Source organism: Bison bison, unplaced genomic scaffold, assembly GCF_000754665.1.
Source record: "Bison bison bison isolate TAMUID 2011002044 unplaced genomic scaffold, Bison_UMD1.0 scf7180017864371, whole genome shotgun sequence".
Classification (NCBI taxonomy): domain Eukaryota; kingdom Metazoa; phylum Chordata; class Mammalia; order Artiodactyla; family Bovidae; genus Bison; species Bison bison.
In genome coordinates this window covers 5,404,987-5,410,386 of record NW_011494943.1, presented here as the reverse complement: position 1 = coordinate 5,410,386, position 5,400 = coordinate 5,404,987, and positions in this window count along the sequence as shown.

Below are 5,400 nucleotides of genomic sequence, written 5' to 3'. Positions count from 1 at the left end.
TTTTTTTGCACACCCTGCCCTGCCCCAGAGCTCCTAGGACGGGGCTGCGTGCTTGCAGCAGGCATCAGCTCTCCTCGCCCCCAGGCCTCCATTGGATGCTCGCTGGCAGCCCGAGTCCCTGCCACGTGTGGCGATAACGGGGCAGCCGGGGGCACCAGGACTGAGGACAGCTGACTCGCCTCTTTTGTCCCAGCAGTGGCCATCAGAATAAATGTTGTGCCAGGTCATCTGCAACGGGGAACCCCTTGGAGGCCAAGCGGACCTAAAGTGTACACTAAACGCGACCCCTTCCGGGGACGAGAACAGGATACAGAACGGAAGGAAGGCTCCGGCGGCTTGAATTTTCAATCAAGACGGGGCCTTCCAGGATGACACAAGGCCAGGCCTCAACCCTGACTCTGTCCCTCTGGGTCTGTTGTCTCTTGTGTTTAAATCTTTCTAAAGCAATACCCGGAGCGGTGTTTGTAGACCTGCCACCGGGAGGAAGACAACCCTTTTAGAAAAAGACGTTTATACTAAGTGCTTCCAAACTTTATTTAGAGCTGTATGGGGTGGGAGGGGGTGGTCTGTGTGTGTCTGTCTCTGGCCCCCTCCCCCATAGCTATTAACAACTGGGCAGGCAGCCACTGTAGAAAATTTCTGGAAAATGATTATTAAAAGAGCTGTCATTCCTGGGGGGGCGGGGGCGGGGTATAAAAGCTTGCTTTGAATTGGGTTGTTCCTTCCCCCTCCCCCAGCCCGGGACTGACTACTTCCCCTTCCTCTCTCAAGCCTCTGTCCAGGGAACCCCCTTCCTACCTCTGAGTCAACAGCCCCGAGGGCAGAGTGTTGCCAGAGTTAGCAACGAAAGGAAAAACAGAATGCTGAGTTAAATTAGAAACTCAGGCGTGCAGAGGATACTCTTTTAGTGTTAAGTATGCCCCGTGACTTATTTGACACATGCTTGGACTAAAAAGTTAGTGTTTTTCGCTCTGAAATTCGGATTTCCCTGTGTCCTTGAGCTTGGGTGTGAGCCTCCAGAGTTCAAGCTGACTCACCTCCCCGCGTGCCCTTGTAGTCAAGGGAGGGAGGGTGACAGAGACAGAACCAGCACGGGACCCAGCCAGGGCGGAGGCAGACTTTTTGAAAGGAGTGAGTGCCCTCAGGTGCTCCCTGGTTTCCAGTGGAGCAGCCCCCTGCCCCCCCACCAGCTGCCCTTGACACGCATCTAGACCGTGGTCAGTTCCAGATTCTAAACTGTATATTTTTTTCCATGAAAATGTTAAAAGAGCAAGGAAACGTGAAAATAAAAGGCTCTACGGCTGCCGGGTGTTCTGTCTCTGCTTTTGGAGTTGGGGTTATTTCAGGATGTGGGGGAAGGCAGATAGGGTGCAGATTGGGGGACCTGTGGCTGCCTGAGCGCCCACGGCTCTCAGGGGCCTGAGGTGGCTTCTCTCTCTGTCTCGGGGGCCTGCCCCCGCTGCACAGTTCTCCAGCTTCTGGAAGGATTCGGCCTTGTGTGCCCGTCTGCCCAGGCAGGCCCTTGGGGGCTCTGGGATTTGGTGTCTGAGCTGCCACTTACCAGCTGGGTTCCCTGGGCACTTAGTCACTACGCTGCTTTGTACCTCGTTCTCCTTGTCTGTTAAATGGGAATCCTGCTGCTCTCAGGACTTCCCTGCTGGCTCAGACAGTGAAGAATCCAGCCTGCAATGAACTGGGTTCGATCCCTGTGTTTGGAAGATCCCCTGGAGGAGGGTGTGGCAACCCACTCCAGTATTCTGGCCTGGAGAATCCCATGGACAGAGGAGCCCGGCAGGTTACATACAGTCCATGGGGTCACAAAGAGTCAGACACGACTGAGCAACTGAGCCATGGTGTTTACCAAGTTGTTCCTAAACCCAGGGAGGTGCCTGACGCGAGTGGGAGCTGTCAGCACCAAGACACAAGCCAAGTCAACAAAGGGGCCGCCCTACCCTCCCTCCCTTTCCCTACCTGACCTGGCGGATCACCTTACGGGGTGTGGTCTCCTTTCAGCCTCCTGGCCTGGGAGGCAGACTCTGGTGTCCCCATTTTATAGAAGAGACATGCTCCAGAGGCCACGGGGCCACCTTCTCAAAAGTCACCAAGTGGCAGACTCAGCAGGACTGATTGGAAACCCTTTCCACACTCCTCGAAGCTTCGTGACTTGGGGAAGTGAAGCCGGGGTGTGTCAGCCCCGAGTGGGACCCTGGGATCCCAGCGGTCAGCCCCTCCCTCACCCCTTCCCCTCTGCGTGGGCGCATCCCTAGGGCATGACTGTCAGCCTGGGTGGGGCTGTCACTGCCCCTCCAATGCCCTCCTTTCCACCTGGGGGCCCGGCGTGGCTAAGATCTGAGTTCGGGAAACCCTGCCCCCGTCCCGGGGAGAAATTCAGGCATGTCCTCATCGTCCTCCTGGGGAGCAATTAGAAGCATAATTAAAATGTCGCCAAGTCCCTCTGTCCCTAGACTGGCTCATTAGAGGTAATGAGAGATGTGAAGTTATGAGTAGATGGGGTGGTGGCCGGGGTTGCGGGGGGACATCCAAGCCCAGCGGGAATGATGGGTCTCCCAGCTCTGGGGGCATTGGAGAGAGGGATGCCCTGTTAGCAAAGGCTCAGGCAGGTGTAGGGGGCCGTGCCTCTGAGACATCGTGTACCTGCCCCCCCACCCCCCGCCGCCCACTGCACCCTTGGCCACGCACTGGTGGCTGGCTGCTCCCAGCCCCTCCCCCAAAGCTGCAGACCTGCTCCTTGACAGTTCAGGACCACCCGGGGGCTTGCAGAGGCCCGGCTGACCCCACACTTCGGAAGCATGTTTTCCGACCTGGGGCCCCATGCGCCCACCAGACAAGTGTGGGATAACCAGGCAAGACCAGCCCAGCCAGCAGCGTGGACCTTCGTTCGTAGTGTGGCCTTGGACCAGTTCTGTTCCCTCTCTGGGCAATTTTAGTTTCTCCATCTTTAAAATTTAGACTCTAGTTCAGTTGCTTTCAACTTTTTAAAAAAAAAAAAACAGTTGTTTTTGTCATGAGGTATTATACAAACAGATAAACCAGAGCTTCTCTGGGGCTGGGGGGCAGTTGTTAGGGGCGTGGGAGGGTGGTCCTTTCTCCCCTTCGGTCTCAGAGGTTTGCCTGAGAACCCTAGGACCCCCATGGAGTATCTCTCTCCCTGAGCTGCTCTGTAGGGCTTCCTCTACCTCTGACAGCTCAAAACAAGAGCTGGGAACTCTCTCTGGGTAATAACACAGTAATTTTAATTCAGATGGCAGCTAACATTTCCAAAAATTACATGGGACCCCCAAAACCTGCGCCAGGCAGGGCTGCAGTCACGGCTCAGAGATGCATTAGGACGAACCCCACCCTGGTCCATCCACCGCCAAGGCGCCTGCCCTCGGCCTCCCTGATCTGTCGAGGGGCTCTGCTCTTTGCTGGGTGCATACGGCTCTGCTGTGATCACCTGAGGGCTGTGTGTGTCCTAAGACTGCTGCTGGGCCGCTGGGCTAGAAAGTGGAGGAAGTGGATACGGACCAGGCACCAGCTCCAAAGCCCTTGCTTGCAACCACTATCCATCCTAACCTGGTGATGTGCGCTTTGGAGCCTGGGATGAGCAGGTGGGGCCAGTGACCTACTGGGCAGAGCGGCGCAGAAAGGCTGAGCTGACAGCCGGGCTGGTCGGGGTGTGCCCAAGAGGAAGGGGGGTGTGTTTGCAGCTGGGGGAGGGTCTGGCGGCGCCAGGACCCTTTCAGCAGCTACTGCCACTTCACATCGTCCAAAGGGCTCTGCAGGTGGTGCCTCTGCCCTTCCTGGGGTCACTTGGGGCTGGCCTCTGTCTCCAGCTGCAGCCTCGTGCCCTCCTCCTGGCTGGGTACCAGGCTGGTCCCATAGGGCTCCCCTTTGACTCCATTCTCACACCCCAGCCACCGCCTCCTCTTTACCAGGGTTGCGCCATGTTCCCAGAAGATGAACACAAGAAATAGAAAAGAGATAAAAGAGGTCAGGACACAGACTCGCCTGGTGGTCCAGTGGCTAAGATTCCTTGCTCCCACTGCAGGGGATCTGGGTTCGATCCCTGGTCAGGGGACTAGATCCCCCACGCCACAACTAAGACTTAAAAGAGAAGAAGGGGTCAGGACACCTGCAGAGAGGGGCGGTCTAAGGATCGGCACATTTTAGGATCTGGTTCACCACCCACTTCCACCCATTCTACAGATGGGAAGACAGAGGCTGGAGAAGGCAGACTGGCTGCAGTCTTGTGAGCAGACCCTGTGAGGTGGACTGGGCTGGCTTGGCTCTGGTGTGACAGAAAAGGCACAGCCTGACCAGGTGGACGGCAAAGGGCAGAGCCAGGAGCATGCTGGTTGCCAGGGGGGCAGGGGGGGCAGGGCTGGCTTTTCCAGGGGTATCTGACACCCCCACCCTTCCCTGTCTCACCTTGGCTTTCACACGGCCGCCTCCCAAATGTCCGGAGTCCACACTCAGGTGGGGACCCTGCCTGGCATGGCCCCTCCCTTGCAGTAATAACTTGCATGCAAAATGCCCCTAAGAGGAGAAGAGGGTGGCAGAGGATGGGGTGGTTCGATAGCATCATTGACTCAATGGACATGAATCTGAGCAAACTCCAAGAGACAGTGAGGGACAGGGGAGCCTGGCGTGCTGTAAAGAGTCAGACACGACTAAGTGCCTGATCAACAAGAGTATCCCTAGACCCCAAAGACCCTGAGTCAAGATGCAGGAAAGTGTGGATAAACAAGGTCCTGGGACTTCCCTGGTGGTCCAGTGGCTAACACTCTGAGCTCCCAGGGCAGGGGACCCGGTTCAATCCCGGTTCAATCCCTGGCCAAGCAACTAGATCCCACATGCCTCAACCAAGAGCTCACATGCTGCAACTAAGACCTGGAGCAGCCAAAATAAATAAATATTGAGAAACAAACAAGCTTGTCCAATCTTCTTGGATAAATCATAGTGGAAAAGAATATTTAAAAAAGAATATGTGTATAGCTGAGTCACTTTGCTGTACAGAAGAGATTGGCACAACGCTGTAAACCAACTATACTTCAATTAAAAAAAAAAAGAATGAAAAGAAAAAGATCAAGAGAGCAAAGTCAGGAGTGAAAGCGGGCGAGCTTGTCGATCGACTTCCCTTTCGCAGGCTCCCGGGGCCCTGTGGCTTCCTGCCAATAGCCAGATGGGAGCTGGGGAGAAGGCTTTGGGGGAGGGAAGGTATTTGCAGGCAGATGGAGGTTGGAGGTTTTGCCTTTGAAGCCTGTTGCTCTTACACACGGAGCTTCTGTTCTCCAAGACTCCCAGGAGGAGACAGGAGGAGCCGGAGAGCTGCCTTCCTGGGGCCTCCAACACCGAAGTGACACTTACTATGTTAAAAAAAAAAAAAAAAAAACAACA